Raw genomic sequence first — 18,730 nt, 5'->3', positions numbered from 1 at the left:
AGAGATTATCATACTAAGTGAAGTAAGCCCCAGACAAATACCATATGATATCACTTATATGTAGAATCTAAAAAAAATGATACTAATTAAACTTATTTGCAAAATAGAAATAGACTCACAGACATAGAAAACAAACTTATGGTTATCAAAGTGGGGCAAATGGATAAATTAGGAGTTTGGGATTAAAATATACACACTACTATATATAAAATAGATAACCAACAAGGACCTACTGTATAGCACAGGGAACTACACTCAGTATCTTGTAATAAACTATAATGGAACAGAAAGTAAAAAAAAGAATATATATATATTATATATATATAATATATATATATAACTGAATCACTTTGCCATACAGCTGAAACTAACACAACATTGTAAATCAACTATATTTCAATATTTTTTTAAGTTCAAATTGTAAAAAAAAAAAAAAAAAGATGTAATTCCACCTGAAAGCTGTTTGGAATTCTTTTTTTTAAATTTTTTTATTGTGGTATAGTTGACATACAGTATTATTAGTTTCAAGTGTACAACAGAGTGGTTCAACACTTACATACATTAAGAACTGATCACTAGGATAAGTCTAGTAACCATAAGTCACCATGCGAAGTTATCACAATATTATTGACTATATTCCCTATGCTGTACCTTACATCCCTGTGGCTTATTATTTTATAACTGAGTACCTCTGAATCCCCTTCACCTCTTTTGCCAGACCCACCACCTCTTACCCCTGTGGTGACCACCAGTTTGTTTTCTGCATCCGAGTCTATTTCAGTTTTTTTTGTTGTTCATTCTTTTGTTTTTTAGATTCCACATATAAGTGAAATCAGATGATATCTGTCTTTCTCTGACTTATTTCAGCATAATACCCTCTAGGTCCACCCATGTTGTCACAAATGGCAAGATTTCTTTCTTTTTTTATGGCTGAGTAATATTCCATTATATATATATATATGTATATGTGTGTGTGTATTTATCTTTATATTTATTCATGTATATAAATGCAAAGAATTTCTCTTTATTGATTTTTGTATGCTGCAACTTTACTGAATTCATTTACTGGCTGTAATAGTTTTTTGTGGCATCTTTAGGGTTTTATATATATAGTCTTATGTCATCTACAAATACTAACAGTTTTACTTCTTTTCCTATTTGGATGTCTGTTATCACTTTTTCTTGTCTGATTTCTGTGGCTAGGATGCTGAATAATATGTTGAATAAAAGTGGCAAGAATGGGCATCCTTGCCTTGTTCATGATCTTAGAGGAAAAGCTTTTAGCTTTTCACAGTTTAGTATATTAGCTGTGAGTTTGTCATATATTGCCTTCATTATGTTCAGGTATGTTCCCCCTATACCCACTATGTTGAGAATCTTTATCATAAATGGACATTGAATTTTATCGAATGCTTTTTCTGCATTCACCGAGATGACCATATGATTAGGCCATTTGAATTTGTTATCTAGCCTTCAACTTTCCCGGTATGGCTACTAATTAGGTAACACTTTATTAAAATACACAAATAGCTGTTTGTTCTATTCTTTGTTTGCTTCAAATGCAAACATTTCAATTATCCACATATTTGAAAATGCTAAAAATTTTGTTCATATAGAGAATCCTAATCATGTTTTCTTCATTGTCTAAAGAACTCAATAAAGCATCATGGGAATGTGGGCAACCACTATTGTTTTGCTTTTGCTTACTCTTAACAACACACATATATTGCAACCATAAGGACCATTAATTAAGCCCTAACTTTGAGCCAAGAACTGTGCTAATATTACAGATACTGCCTTATTTAATTCTCTCAAGAACACTATAGGGCTGTATCATTACCCATATTTCATACATGAAGAATTTATTTTTGTTGGTAACCAAGTAGAAAAATCACTTACTGAGGTCTGGTCATTCCATCATTGGAGTACTTTTACAAAAAGGAAAATGTAAACATAGCTGCTCTCAATGCCCCTCTCTGCTACCCCACAAAAAAATACTAGTAAGTTAACACAACATCCCTAGGTTAGCATCTAGGGATGTGGTGTTAAAAATAAATTACAGCAATATACAATGGAATATTACTCAGCCATAAAAAGAAACGAAATTGAGCTATTTGTAATGAGGTGGATAGACCTAGAGTCTGTCATATAGAGTGAAGTAAGTCAGAAAGAAAAAGACAAATACCGTATGCTAACACATATATATGGAATTTAAGAAGAAAAAAAAATGTCATGAAGAACCTAGGGGTAAGACAGGAATAAAGACACAGACCTACTGCAGAACGGACTTGAGGATATGGGGAGGGGGAAGGGTGAACTGTGACAGGGCAAGAGAGAGTCATGGACGTGTACACACTAACAAACGTAAGGTAGATAGCTAGTGGGAAGCAGCCGCATGGCACAGGGATATCGTCTTGGTGCTTTGTGACCGCCTGGAGGGGTGGGATAGGGAGGGTGGGAGGGAGAGAGACACAAGAGGGAAGAGATATGGAAACATATGTATATGTATAACTGATTCACTTTGTTATAAAGCAGAAACTAACACACCATTGTAAAGCAATTATACCCCAATAAAGATGTTAAAAAATAAATAAATAAATAAATTACAGCAGCAAATATTTAAATGAATGCAAAGTTGTTTTCATTGATACCAACCCATCCCCATTAATTACACTCACCTAAGGCTCCTACTAAAAGCCATGGAAGCACTATGCAGGTGCCTGTTATGTGGGTGACATTTTGCTACAGATAATGTACATAAGATGAGCCCAAATTGACTTCATCCATTTATCTATATCCTTAACTGGGTAAATGCCATTAATTCTTTGTGAGCAGAAAAAAGTGCTAAGGGCAGCATACCCACTCCTCTATAAGCCCCTCCTCCACTCCCCCATCTTGAGACATTTACTCCCTAAGGCTACTGGCATGGAGTCAAAAGAATTTACCAGCCTGCTGGATTTAATCCTCAGTCTTCCATAAATTGGGTAAATTCAGTTGCCCTCAGCAAACATTTGTTTGTTTATTCATTCATTATTTGGCATACTATTGATGGACTAACAGGCAACTTGTTATCCCTGGTGACACTAATATGACTTCATAAATTCTCTTTCCCAGAACTATTTGGATTTTTAACAAGGGAACTGCCTTAACTCAAAGTAATAAACTTTAGGTGTTAAGAAATATGCTAGATGCTACACATTTCGACAGACACCCTCACTAGTTGCCCTCAAGTCCTACCTGGAAGCATTTACTCCAGCTATAGGTAATTCCAGCTTTGCTCATCTACCTCAGCACTCATTGATGTCTTCCCAAGTATTGATGTCTTTCCCTTGCTTTTAGAACTATCTTCCCAGACCAGCAGAATATGGGTATATTTAGTTGCGCAAAATTCCAACGTTAAAGCTATCTGATATTTGGATATATTAAGATTTTTTGATAACAAGACACTCAGAGACAAATTCTGGTAGCATGTTTTCGCCAGAGTACTTTACGTATGCAACACCCTTATGTGAACAGTTCTAGAAGTGAGGAAAGAGAGGTAGAGAGCAGGTAAAAAAGTAAGATAGTTCCTTCCTTCAAAGGAGTTCATGGTGTTAGACAGACAGATATTAACACACACAAACACACATACAAAGTGGTAAATAAAGGAGAGAATAGGGAATGATGCTGGGCACAAACTGGAAACGGAATTGTCCCAGCTCGAGTGTCAAAATGAAAACACCGGTGTCATATTTGGAGTTACTGCTCTTCACTCCTATTTCCCAGGGTTGTGGCGGTTGAGAAACCTTAATAATTCTTATTTTCTTGCATTTCTATCATGTTACTCATCAGCCATTTTCCTCCTGGCCTGCATGACCTTCAGTACTATCTTCTATGCAGAGGAGATACATGGGGTCCTAAAGGGTTTCCAAAAGTGAGGTCCATGGACAACATGCCTGAGAATCACCTAGGACATTTGTTGAAAATAAGGTTTTCTGCTACTCCATTCCAAACACTTGAGTCACTGGTATGCTGACTCAGCTTTTTAACATGCTCTCTAGATGATTCTAATGAACATCAATGAACTGCACTAAGAGTATAGCACTAGACTAGAATCACTGAGCCCTCATTTACTTCATATCTAAAATTAAGAATTGGATTAGATCATCTCTAAGGTAACATCCATCACAAATATGCGATGATTCTAGGTTAAGCATTTATATTGTCCTATGTCTCTTGGATACTTTATATGTATAATTTCTCATGTTTCTTTGCTCCAAATGCCCAATTCTGTAAAGCTTTTATTCACCTCACTTAGGCTGTCTCTTAACTTATGAATATAAAAAAAACCAAAACACCACAGTGATATGTTTTACTTCAGACATTTAGATAACCTTATATGTAAGTGATTTATTTAAGAATGGGAGCTCTAGACTCTGATGGAAGCATTACTCCTGAGAAATCCATTTGGTTTAAACCCCAGATCACAAACTTTCAAATGTGGAACAGGGGAAGAGTTCATGCTTTTGCTCCACTTATTATCAATTCAGCCCTCGAGGACTTGTACTTTATTTGCCCTTTATCTAAAATAGGGATCCTAAACATGTAATTAATAACTAAGAGATGTCCTTAAAAGAGGTATTCTAAAATATCTAAGCAGAATTAGCTTTGTTCCTATCAAGCTACAAACCTGCACGTTCTACCAGACTGTATACTCAATTTAAACAATTAAAGATTTTCTGAACAAGTGTTTACTAATTGAGCCATAGCATTATAGCTGAGTCCCTTTCCACTTCCTCTTGTCAAACCTATTGAGGATGCAATGCAGAGCTATTTGGCAGGTGGCCACACTATAAAGCAGCAGGACATATTTGACAGATTTATATTATAAGTTGCCAGTTGCCAGACTTTTGCCATTTGGATGGATAGCAAGTCTCTCTCTCTCTTTTTCTTTTTTTTTTTTGCTTTTTTTGTCTTTTATATAAAAATATGTTTTTTTCCTTGACAGAATTATAATTCATAGATATAATTAACATCACATTAAGTATAAATAATAAAACATGATTTTACAAAATTGTTTGCAAAGCACACGGAATTCTTTCCGGAGAATTTTCTCAAGGCGACATTAGGTAATCTCTAATGGGAAGGTGACTGGTATTGATCTACAAATATTAATTGTAAATGTCCATGTTCTATGCACAAACCACATAAAACTCCAAAACATAAATTATACTTTACACAGATGTAAATCATATAATATATACCTATGTAGTTTCTTTCCTTCCTTTAAATAAATCCAAATTTGAGTTTGAAATTTTCCATCATTAAAGTGCCTTTTTTTTGTTTGTTTAATATACCTTGATTGGACTACAACTGCTTCACAATACTGCACTAGCCTCTGTCGCACAACAAAGTGAATCAGCCACATGCATACATACATCCTTGACTGAGTATGATTGTATGCTGAGTTCCCAAACTGATTTCTTAGGCCCTCTGCGTCATACTTGGGGAAAACAAAACAAAACAAAAACAAAACTGCCCTGGAACCTGGACAGGAAGAGCCCTCTCTTGGGCCCTATATTTTTAAAAATTCTGTGTATCACAAACAGAAAAACAAAAGCTGCATTAAAGGAAACATGAGTGCCTATGTCACTCAGGAGGCAGAGCTCAGTTCCAGCACCTGAGCTACACCTGGAACCCTAAACAACTGCTTTCCTGACCAGCCACCATTCGAGCCCCAGCAAAACACTTTATCCCGTCTTATGCCCTATACCCTCAAAACAGAAGTCCATAGTGCTCAAAAATCTGTGAGATGTGTCATTGCCAGCACTGGAGATGGACGCTGCTTCGAAGTGCAGAGACGATTTGGGAAGCAAACACATTAAGTAAGAAAAAAGACAAATGAATTAACCAAATCCTTCCTCTCAGACACTATGAATGCGATAGATTTTTGCATAATGAAATATGATTTTCCAGTAGCTCTGGGAGTATCCATTTTTAGGCTTCTCTTTGTGTCCCAATTTGTGGTTCTGAAGGTACTCATAGATTACCTTGGGTACACAAAAGTTCCACGTGGCGACTAATGAACATTTTGCAGTATTAAACAATTCCTATTACCCTTAAATTTGTATATATGTGGTCAAGTAACATGCCTAAGACATGATCCTGACAATTTACAACGACCACCAGATGGATACTGAATGCTAAAATAATATTTTAACAAAAAATACTTAATAAATTTGAATTAATTTTTTATAATAAATTTTTTAAAATATATTTTTAATATTTTAATAATTTTACTGCAACATTTGGTGTATGAAAATCAAAATTTGCATTTGTCTTTACTGTTAGGAGATAAATTTAATATTTTAGAAAGAATACACCTTCTTGAAAACATGAAAACTACTTTTAATATTACACATTTAATTTACATCTTGATAAAAATGTATTCAGTGGGTCTACTTTTAATGCTTTAGAGCATGACTGCCAACACACAAAAATAATGTAAAAATGTTGTTAATAGCAGCAAAATTAGAGCAGAAATGTGCTAAAATAAATAACTAATGTATTTATATTATTAGTCATCAAATATATCTGGTTCATAAACAGCATACCCAAACATGTGCAATAATAATTCCATTTTCTTTGATATCATCTCAACTTTCAATATATAAAAATTTATAGCTTTGCACAAATTCTTTTGGTATAAAAGTATATTTGATGGAGTACGAGGGTTGAACAATTTTAAAATCTGATACCTCAGTTTATAACTTTTAAATATTTAGACATATGGTAGATGTCTAATATAAAATTTCATTCTTGTCCTTGCCCCTCCATGTTGGGGGAGCCCTATTTAACAATGTAAATGTTTACCATGGATGGATATCAAGTCTCGAATTAAGGCAACCTGTGTAAATGGAAGGCCTATACATGTTTATTATTTCATTCAAAATAAGTGTACATAGCACAGTAGCTTTAAAAGAATAAATCATGGAGAAAAATCACAATGCATAGTAATGTTGGACCAATTTACTCACTGAGTACTTGTTTAATGGCAAACACTCATAAAGGGTAGACTTAAATTATCCCCAATTTGGCACAAATACTACTCAAAATCATGAAATTAGCAGACAATTGGAGCTTAATTATTTTCATAAAATTTGTATCTAAAAGCCCATTCTCAATTAACCTCAGTTCCACTTTTAGAAATACATGAGGGATCAGTTAACTGGTGAATAAAATGTTTGTTGGCATATTCAAAGTTTGTAGGAGACACTTATTTTTTCTCTGCTATTATCTATCTTAATTATGCATGGTGGTCTTTTCCTCTACTGTCTTTTTCATGGCAATTACAACACCAAAAGCGTTAGGTTAATAAGACTGGAGATTTTAAGGTCAGATTGGAAAAACTGTCAAAGGAAAACATCAATAAGCTTTGTCACCATAGAGGGGCATTCTTACAAAGATATCCCAACATTTTCTTTAAAAATGATTGCATTTGCAACAACTTAAGAATCCAACAGTGGATCCCAACAGATAGAAATTCATATAGGCACAGCTACCTGCACTGGATAACTGTAAATAAAAGCAATTCTTTTCAGAAGTTAAGAATAAATTCTGATAAAAACAGAGATCTCTGGAAGTCATATTTTAATATTAAATCACGAAAATACCCACAGGCTATTTAGAAACAAGGGATGAGATTAATTATATGAGAGCACAAATACATATAAAGGAAGTGTATAGTTGGTTATTTGAAAGTAACCTGCTGTGATTATTCACTCAATCTAACAAATTATTCTTCTCTTTAGAGATTTTTAAATCCTAGATCATCGTTAATGTAATATTTCTGGATTTTGCTTTGTAAATCACTTCAGGTCATTATGAAAGTAAAAGTTTTAAAAGATATTCTCTTCATCTGTTACAATCCAATTTTGTTCTGGCCTCTGCTATTTCAAAACATCCTGTGAGTATATCTGACATGAGTTAGAGGCTGGTTGTTTTATTTTTTTACTTGCTAACTCGTCCTTTTCTCTAATTCCCAGCGTGACTCTGTGACAGCTGGTTGTCAGAAAGCACTCTATCATTTTGCTAATAATCAGATTTTACTGTCATTGGAAAAAATAGGAAATGATGTAGACTAAAAAAAGGATTTCATCTTAAACATTTTGGGAAAAAAATAGAAAACTTCAAATGACATTTTGAGAGAGCTGGAAAAATAAAGCCATGTGTCCATCTTGGAAATTTTATTAAGTGTTACATTGTTGAATGGGTATTCTTGATGTGTTTTATAGTCAGCAGATAAAAAGAGGTCTAGAAGTTCTTTATCATTATTATTTTAGAAATTCTCTTCAAATGAGAATATATAAGTTCTATAAATCAAGTACATTTTTTGATACTTAGGCAGACATGTGAATTTTCATGCCATAATTTATGCTTAAATTTGCTTTGAGAGTTGATAATTATTGTAACGCAGCACAATTCATTCTTATGACCATTTAAGTTTAGCTTTATGATGTATATCACATTTGTATACAAAGAAAGCTCTTTGGGAAAGATAAGAAGAAAAGCTTTTTTACTTCATAGTATCAAATTTTCTTCAAATAGTCTAAATGAGATTTTTTTAATTTTAATGATTTTTTTCTGCATGTATGATATTTGGGGTTTGCCATCTCAGTGTTCTTTCTATAATAAACACTATCGAAAATCAGTTTAAGGGTAAAATGATAAGGATATGTTTTATAGAACAAGATAACTTACAGAAATTGTCATAACACTGAGAAAATGTACTTCTTTGGAAGAATCAGAATGAAACTATGCTAGGATAATTTTTTTTTTTGCGGTACGTGGGCCTCTCACTGCTGTGGCCTCTCCCGCTGCAGAGTACAGGCTCCGGACGCGCAGGCTCAGCGTCCATGGCTCATGGGCCTAGCCGCTAGCCGCTCCGCGGCATGTGGGATCCTCCCGGACCGGGGCACGAACCCGTGTCCCCTGCATCGGCAGGCGGACTCTCAACCACCGCGCCACCAGGGAAACCCGCTAGGATAATTTTTATATTTGCATTTATTTGTTTATATTCAAAGCCATGAACATTCCACATAGTTTTCTGCTTAAGTGCATTGTGCTGTTGACAAATCAACACTCGTTTTAAAACTATTGATTTGCAGACTTTGTGGACTTCCACTTTCATTTCCTTTCAAAGGCTCTTGGTTGTATTTTTATATTACCTGAACATACTTAATACAGACATCACTTAGCCTGCAAACTACCTAGAACTAAAGGGACAAATTTATGTTAGTTCAACATCATAGTCTCACCCATACTCATTAGAAGGTACTACTATTCATGAAGAAAGCATTGTTTCTGGCTTTTATTATACTTTAGTCTCCAAAAGTAAGTAACACATCAGAGCCTTAAATTTCTACATTTTGCACCAATACTTATACTGATGAGTCTATAGAGAAACCAGTGTCCAGTTTGCATTCAGTGGAAATGCAGAGTGGAGGGACCTCTATCCAATGACTTGAGCCACATCAAAAAATCAGGGACAATGTACTATTAAAGAGCTTGACATATCTTCACTTAAAAAGAGTATGGCTTGTGCTTCCCTGGTGGCGCAGTGGTTGGGGGTCCGCCTGCCGATGCAGGGGACGCGGGTTCGTGCCCCGGTTCGGGAAGATCCCACATGCCGCAGAGCGGCTGGGCCCGTGAGTCATGGCCGCTGAGCCTGCGCGTCCGGAGCCTGTGCTCCGCAAGGGGAGAGGCCACAGCAGTGAGAGGCCTGCGTACCGCAAAACAAAAAAAAACCAGTATGGCTAAGTTCCCAGGGAACTGCCACTGATAGATTGCAAAGTTCCTCTGACCTTCTTTTTCTTTTGAGCAAGCTTTGAGTTTACTTACCACTCAGACCAGAGGCACTGCCCACCAGGCGCAGTGGTCGCTGCGGAGAAATTGTCTCGTCCCTATGAGCTTCCGATGTACTTCTATTACTCTTTAAATGCTTTATGAAAACTTAAAGGCCAAATGTAAAATAGATAGCTAGTGGGAAGCAGCCACATAGCACAGGGAGATCAGCTCAGTGCTTTGTGACCACCTAGAGGAGTGGGATAGGGAGGGAGGGAGGGAGATGCAAGAGGGAGGAGATATGGGGATATATATATATATGTATAGCTGATTCACTTTGTTATAAAGCAGAAACTAACACACCATTGTAAAGCAATTATACTCCAAGAAAGGTGTTAAAAAAAAAATTAGAGGCCATTTTCCCATAAAACAAGAGTGTGTAGTGACTTTAATAGCTAAAAATGTTCTCTGAAGAACAACTAGAGCTATTATCTGGAAACTTGCCTTTTGAAGTATAGTCCCCAACCAAGGACGGCAGCATCACTGAGCAGTGGTTAGAAATACAGATGCTCTGGCCGCACCTGAGATCTGTGAATCAGAATCTGGATTTTAACAAGATCCTGAGGTGACTCAAATGCACATTCAAGTTTGCTTTTTTTTTAATTTTTAAAAATATTTATTTATTTATTTTTGGCTGCACTAGGTCTTGCACTAGGTTGCTGCGCACAGGCTTTCTCTAGTTGTGGGAATAGGGGGCTACTCTTCACTGTGGTGCACGGGCTTCTCATCACAGTGGCTTCTCTTGCTGTGGAGCACGGGCTCTAGGCGTGCGGGCTTCAGTAGTTGTGGCACGCAGGCTCAGCAGTTGTGGCGCACAGGCTCTAGAGCGCAGGCTCAGTAGTTGTGGCGCACGGGCTTAGTTGTTCCACGGCATGTGGGATCCTCCCGGACCAGGGCTCGAACCGGTGTCCCCTGCATTGACAGGCTGCTTCTTAACCACTGCGCCACCAGGGAAGCCCCCACATTCAAGTTTGAGAATCACAGATATAGAGCAGTTCTCACACGATCTGCAGTGATCGAACTGTTTCTGTTGGTGATTTATTTATAATTATACTCGTAAAATACGATAAAAATAAATTACTAGAATAATGAAAGAAATAAAGGCATATGAAGTACAATTTTGATTTTTCTATTTTTAGAATCACAAAGTAACATTCTATTAAATTTGTAAGACGTTTGGTGGTAATTTTTCACAGACATGCAATATCAAGATCATCACCCACTTTATTGATAACTGTTGTTTCATGATATCTGTTATAATCTATAGAAGCGCTATGCTTTTTCAAGCTTCTAACTTTTATTTTTGCTTTTCAATTTTATCAGCCACTGAAAAACAGGTTGCATGCCTTCCTCGCATGCATGCAAGTATTAAGATCATTCGAAAAACAAAAACAAACAGAGAGAGAAGAAATTCCGGGGCGCCAATTCCCATCTTTAAACATTTGGGACCAAACTGTTTCTTATCTTGCAGATACACAAAGAATGTATTTCATAGTTTAAACTCTCTTGACAGAATTTCCTCCCTTTCATCCTCTCACCTCAGGATGCAGTAACAGCACTTTACAATCAGTTTCCATATTATCTCACGATAAGGAGAATAATCTCTATTTTAATGCATTAGACTCTACCTAATTCACAAGTTTTACTCCATTGCTAGGGTACCGCTTAGTGCATATGTTTTTTTTATTTTAATAGCAAGACTTCCTTGATGAAGACAGTGCATTACTTGCCTTCTAACCAAAGCTCCTAATCTAGATACCTGCTCCGGAACATTTTTCTGTCACAACTGGCACATCATCATAACAACGCTCTGGTGCAAAACAAACCCCAAACCAGATTTGCTGATGATGTAATCTGTCATCGTTTTCTTGCTTTCACACATTTCAGAGCTAGCATTTATTGTCATTAATGAAGATCAAAAACATTCTTCCTTCATATCACCATCATGTTCAGATTGCACAGATACTAAAGGAATTGCTATGTTAATATGTCCATTTGTCAAGTGCAATTCAAAAAAATACACTGCTAGTTTTGTTTACTCTATGCTTAGGCCTTCCATAGAATTAACCAGTTCCTGAAAACATCAAACTCTGATGTCACTGGAAACTCATAAATAATCTTACTTCTCTGCGGTTTCCCAATATTTTTCTAAGAAAGCATCTTTGATTCAGCCTTTCACCAGTGCTTTAGCAGTTGCGTATGATTTCTCATTCTTATCAGTCCAAAGTGCTACTTTACAAAAAGACTGAAAGTCACTAATATGTAGATGTGAAATATTAAACCTCTGCTTCTGAAAGCTTCTGAATTTAATAGTCTTTCTTCTACAATCCTTTTGGTTTTAAACCTATGGTTTATGATTCGTACGTAAATAACCCTTAACTTGGAATAGTTTCTTTAGTTCATTAGCCTATACATACTATTTAATAAACAACTGTGATTTCAATACTCCACCATCAGTTAAGGCTACAAAATGGAATTCAATATATGACAAATCATAATCCCAAATAAAAGCAGTAGAAATTCTTTCAGTCTTTATTTCTTTGGAATCACTGCCATCATCATTTCATTTATTTCTATAGCCATATTTAGAGCAGTGCTTTTTTTTGACCAAAAATAATGCAGTGAAGCTTATTTTACCATATATTAACTAGAAATACATATAATATATTTGTTTTTAAATTATAAATATAATTTGATTAAAATATGATTAAAAATTACAAGTTATAAGAATAAACCCACGCTTATGTTCTCTCATATTTCTATACCTTTTGGGGTTACAATTGACTAACCTGAAAATGTTGTCACGTGTTCTTTCCATGTGTGATCATTATGCACCTCATGCCGCACATGACTCACCATATAAGTTTGACAGTAGTCAGACTGGTCCATACCCTGTGCAGTGAGACAAGTCGTGACTTCAGATATTGCAACAATATTAAACTGCAGTCAAAATTTCTAAATTCTCACTCTCAAGTTCTGTACATATTTCACTGCAGAGCATCGGACGCTATTTACAGCCTGGTACGCAGTGGTGGATCACACTTTGACAAGCTCTGATACAGTCTAGCTTTCAGTTCTATTGGGTTGGTTTCACCAAGTATATACTGAGCACTGTGCCATGCTATGTGCGATACCTATACGGGAGATGCTAGAAGTCTCTACTTAAGGAGATGACAAGGAAATGGACGGTATTTTTATATATGTAACCACACAGGATTTTACTTAGAGTACCCGAAGATGCAACTAAGTTCAAATAGGAGGTCAGGGAAAATTTCCTCTAGAAGATAATGCCTGAACTGCATACATTAAAAGATGAAAGAGTGGCAATAAAATACGGGAAATTTCTCCATGGAGAGAGAATTTCCTAAGGATTAGCATAGCAGAAGTGTGTGCTGGAAGAAGCCAGTGAAGGGAATAAGGACACAGTGGACACTTTGGTGCTTCTGCAGGGTGAAGTGCAAGGCAGGACGTGAGAGAAGATGGGACTGGAGAGAAAGAAAGTCCACTGTACGGAAGCCAGGATTTGGATCCGTGGAGGGAAAGCAATTTGTTCCTTTTGTGTACTTTGCTTCACTTATGAACATATGGGCACAAAACCACCCCATCTCACTGATATCCAGTCTATTATGGAACACTCAGCTGTCGTGCATCAGCCTTTTCTTAATGGTCTTTAAATTTTTGTTATTCCTGTCATTCCAAATTCCCCTTTATAACTATGCATAATTAGTCTTTAATTTCTCAAGAACTGATCATTCAGTTAGATGTTACTCCAGAATGTTGCTTCTCTCCCTCATCCTAGGTCTTTCTCTTTGCTATATTGTTATATTCATCAGACCAAGAGGATGAAAAGAACAGGTTACACTGACTTTAGACAATTTTTTTTTGTCTGTAGGCAGAGAGGAATTTTTTACAAAAATATGGTGGGAGGATGTAAGTTGAAAGTTACTAGAAAAAGAAATGTTGGTTCTTTTCTATAATTTTCTTTTATATAGGCTCTTCTTCACTCCATCCCTCATTATTATAAATAACTAACATCACTATGTTGTTAGGTTGAATTCCCGTTCTAACTTCCTTGCACGTGCACCTTAAATAGCTGCCTATTTCTTATGCTCTTTTAAAATTCACTTTGTCCAAGAATCCATCCACTCACTGCGAAAATAATTTGATCATTCTGAAGTGCTGTTGATTTTTTTTTTTAACTTTATGTCCTCTTTCATTCTATCTGGGTAGGAAGCTGGATGTTACCCTTTCCAATTAAGATGTTTATCCATGAAGTTACCTTTACTTAAAGGCACAAACTGAACTTCTACCACAATATATTCTTGGAAACTGTGTCACAAAACAGAGTATTTCAAACTGGAATCTACTTTTACATAGAAATAAGTTAAAAGCAGAAAATATTGTTTTCTGATTTCTTCCATTTGTTTAGATATCTCTGTTTTTACCAGCCCTAGCTACTCAGAATAAGAGAAATCAAAAAAAATTATCAAAAATAAATTTATCTTCCATTTTGTGCATTAACTTTGGACATATAAAATTTTAGAAGCAACCTTTACGATCATTTAACCGTCTAGGGGAATGCCCTTCACTGAATAAAATTTGTGTGAATGCCTACCATAAAAAAAGAAATTAGAGCAAAAAAATGCAGTTGAATCCTACAATAGATTAACTGAAATTTAAGTTACTTAAACACTGAAGAATAATTAATTAGTTATCTAATATAGAATTTGGAACAGTTTTTTGACTTGATTTGGGGGTTCCTGCCATTTAGATCAGAGTCCAGGAAAATCTGAACTACAGTCTTCTATTTCCTTACATGAATATCCTTATCAAAAGGAGAGACTTCCAAAATTATTCCATAGACTTTAGAGCACCTTCGAGGTCCTAAAATAAGTAGTTAGTGTATTTATTGTAGATCCACTTGATGTTTCTTAAAATGAAAACAAACTTTTAAAGAAAGGACAAACCCAATACTTCTTCCCGTTTTCTTCCACTAACTCAAGTAAGTCACCTCATGTTTTTTGGTATCTGTGTAATGACCATCTGAAGTAAGCACTATTATTCTCTTCATTCGTCATTGCTATAGGACCATTTTGAGACTTATTTGACAGTTGTCACCAGTCTTAACACTTTAAGAATGAAAGTTATACCAGCAAGTATCCAATAACTAATCTATCTTTTTATTTTATTTTATTTTATTTTATTTTATTTTTATTTTTTTGCGATACGCGGGCCTCTCACTGCTGTGGCTTCTCCCGCCGCGGAGCACAGGCTCCGGACGCGCAGGCTCAACGGCCATGGCTCACGGGACCAGCCGCTCCGCAGCATGTGGGATCCTCCTGGACCGGGGCACGAACCCGTGTCCCCTGCATCGGCAGGCAGACTCTCGACCACTGCGCCACCAGGGAAGCCCACTAATCTTTTTAAAAGAAACCTCCAAATTGTATCCAAAGACTTGTGAAGTCTGGACTAAGTGGTACTAATTTGTGTGTCTTTACTTGAGGTTGGGAATGCCAAAGAGCAAATAAAAGGCACTGTGACTTGTGGTGTGAATGTTAATTGGTCAGTAAGGAATGAGAGATGTGGTGAAGTTCAAAGTTGTAGGAAACGACTAACCGTAAATAGAAATCAAGCCAAGTGCTAAAAATCACAGGCTTCAAATTCAGTCTCCTCTGCCTCCACTGCTTCTTCTACAGAACTGCTTCAGACTCTCCAGCGCAAGAGTAAAGTCAAGAGCCAACAATTACTTGAGTTGTTTACAAATTGTTTCAATTCTTATGCAACAGCTAACCATTGCTCAGATCATTATTTGATTAGGAAAACAATTCAGAGTTCTTGAAAAGAATATCAAAGTTTTGTATCAACATATATAATGAATAATTTGACTTTGCATCCTCTGGGATTCTCATGTTTCTCTTATATTACAGTTATTTTGTAATTTAGATTCTCCACCGGACTCTGGATTTTTCAAAGCAAAGCTCATGGCATGTTGTACTGTCTCTATTCTCAGCATCCCCACCAGTGCCTACATAAATAAGGTGTTCAAAAAATGCTTTCTTTTAAATTCCATTCTTTTCCACAGACACGATTCCTTCTATTCCATAGTCGCTTACTCCCTGCTTAATTTTATTTTTTGGTGTTATTTCCTCCTCCACCCAGAAGGTTGCATTGTTGAAAGTTAAAAATAACAAAAACCTACATGCTTTGTGTGTGCGAATAATCTCATGAATGGAGTTCACATCTTTGATTTATTTCTTTTCTTTGTTCACATCTGTTGTCCATTTTAATAGAAATTCTCTTTCAGGGCTTGAACTGCAACTTTGATTCACCACCATGCTTTTGTCTACTGGTCCCCAGCATGGGGCAGCAGGAACCAGAGATTTTCATGGGAGGAAAAGATAGAGAATAAACCTCCAATAACCTTCTAAGGAATTAATTTAATATTTTCACCATTCTTTCCTTTGGAGTAAGAATATATTCCTAAGGTAGGTCAGACACTCAGAACTGTGTTGAAAGACTATCTGGCACTTCACTCCTTCTCAAGAATAGGCAATGTTTTAAACCAGAGATTAAATGCCTGTGTTAAAAAACAAAAAACCAACAAAAAACCTCTGGATTGAGACATCACTCACGATGAATTACAAAATGATTGCCAAAATTAGCTATTCAAACTCAAGTGTGACACCAGTATCATACCAAATTGTGCGTATGGCATGTATTCATGTTTGCATGTGTGTGTAAAAACATGAGTTATGAAAGGAGAGGAATTAGTCAATTAGACATTCAAGCAAAACACTCAATTTGTGGTTTTACAAAGAAAATAGCCACCTAAGCAGCTAAAATTTTTACTCTCCAAATCATTGTTAAAGCATTGTATAAAACTATCTTATGGGGCTTCCCTGGTGGCGCAGTGGTTGAGAGTCCGCCTTCACAAAAAACCCCAACCACAAAAAAAAAAAAAAAAAAAAAAAAAAAAAAAAAAAAAAAAAAAAAACTATCTTATGAAGAGAGTCTCACTGTGTACTTGCAAAAGCTATTTATTTATTTATTTTAGCATCTTTATTGGAGTATAATTGCTTTACAATGTTGTGTTAGTTTCTGCTGTATAACAAAGTGAATCAGCTATATATATACATATATCCCCATATCCCTTCCCTCTTGCATCTCCCTCCCACCCTCCCTATCCCACCCCTCTAGGTGGTCACAAGGCACCCAGCTGATCTCCCTGTGCTATGCGGCTGCTTCCCACTAGCTATCTATTTTATGTTTGGTAGTGTACATATGTCAATGCCACTCTCTCACTTCATCCCAGCTTACCCTTCCCCCTCCCCGTGTCCTCAAGTCCATTCTCTACATCTGCATCTTTATTCCTGTCCTGCCCCTAGGTTCTTCAGAACCATTTTTTTTTAGAATCTATATATGTGTGTTCGCATACAGTATTTGCTTTTCTCTTTCTGACTTACTTCACTCTGTATGACAGACACTAGGTCCATCTACCTCACTACAAATAACTCAATTTCATTTCTTTTTATGGCTGAGTAATATTCCATTGTATATATATGCCACATCTTCTTTATCCATTCATCTGTCGATGGACACTTAGGTTGCTTCCTTGTCCTGGCTATCGTAAATAGTGTTGCAATGAAGCAAAAGCTATTTAGACTTGGTCCTCCCAGCCCTCAAGGTTGTTGTTTACTCAGAAGATTCTCTGTTGGTTGGATTTCTACCAGGTCCCTGGTGCTTTATATAATTCTCTTTGATAATGGGTCTTTATTATTTTATTTCCAAAACAAGAAGAAATGGCCCCAGAAGCCTTCATTAATCTCTGAGATTCTCTTTCTCATTCATCAGAGAATTAACTCATTTGAATTACATTCCAATCTCTTCCTTCAGTACCAAGAGTGTGTTCTAACAATGCAGTGTTTGAGTAATGGGACAGAGGAGGGAAGAAGAAGCAATTTGTAAGTGAATTGAAGAGGCAGCTTCCAGGACTGTTTCTCTTTGGAAGTTTCATGTTTGGTGTTTATGTCTGCGAAATCTAAGGGAAGAAGGACCATCAGTTGCTATGCTCTCCTAGAACAACCCATTGTCTTTTAAAGACTCCCTAGTGAGATAAACAGCCTTATGTTTCTAACACAAAGTGGGACGGGAAGGGACCTCATTACCACTCAGTGGAAGAGAATAGACAAATCAAGTCTCCTTAGTTTTTTTCTCCACTACTTCCCTTGACCCTTTGTCCTCCTGGACAAGGACAAGTTGATCCTCATATTAGAGCACACTTTGTTGACTCTAGTAGTTACTATTTCAAAACAGAAAATTCTGTGTGTAAAGGTAAATTTTTCTGGATTTTTATGTCAAAAGAGGACTGTGAAAAATGCCAGTAAATATAAGTATTCCAGCTTCAGATTTATGCATATGGTTGGGTAAAACATAGCATTAGTGTGAACTTTTTTAAGGTTCATTGTCATATGAACATGTTGGTATGAAATAAATAAAACTTTGCATAAATGAAAGTTCCTCTCGCCTTGGCCAGCTGTCTCACAAATGAGTGCCATCATTCATGGAACCATGAGGCACATGTATTGAGGAAAACGCATCTCCGTTATCAGAAAATCAACTCAAAACACAATTCTATTTTAAAAGTATTCATAATAAATCATATTATTTTAGGAGATCCATTACAAAAAAATTAAAGCATCAGTTTAGATATCACTTCTCTTTTTTTTACTTTCTGTCAGCCTGGAAATTGCAAAAATGCAAATAGTTGCACCCAGGAATTTGTGAACCTTAATATATCCAATTTAGTAATAATATCATGCAGTGCACGTGTTTAGGTTTAAATGTAGCA

The 18,730-nt window shown here is 36.1% G+C and overlaps 1 long non-coding RNA gene across 1 annotated transcript in view; it reads right to left on the bottom strand.

Moving 5' to 3' along the window:
- The window catches only part of LOC112407391 (uncharacterized), a 442,104-nt gene that overhangs the window by 42,816 nt on the left and 380,558 nt on the right, over positions 1-18,730 (bottom strand). The window contains exon 7 of the long non-coding RNA XR_003004736.1: positions 12,672-12,774. This is a non-coding gene — a long non-coding RNA (uncharacterized LOC112407391). The remainder of the gene's footprint in view (positions 1-12,671; positions 12,775-18,730) is intronic.

Source organism: Neophocaena asiaeorientalis, unplaced genomic scaffold (assembly GCF_003031525.2).
Source record: "Neophocaena asiaeorientalis asiaeorientalis breed wild unplaced genomic scaffold, Neophocaena_asiaeorientalis_V1.1 scaffold125, whole genome shotgun sequence".
NCBI lineage: Eukaryota > Metazoa > Chordata > Mammalia > Artiodactyla > Phocoenidae > Neophocaena > Neophocaena asiaeorientalis.
This window is presented reverse-complemented; position numbering and strand designations above follow the sequence as displayed.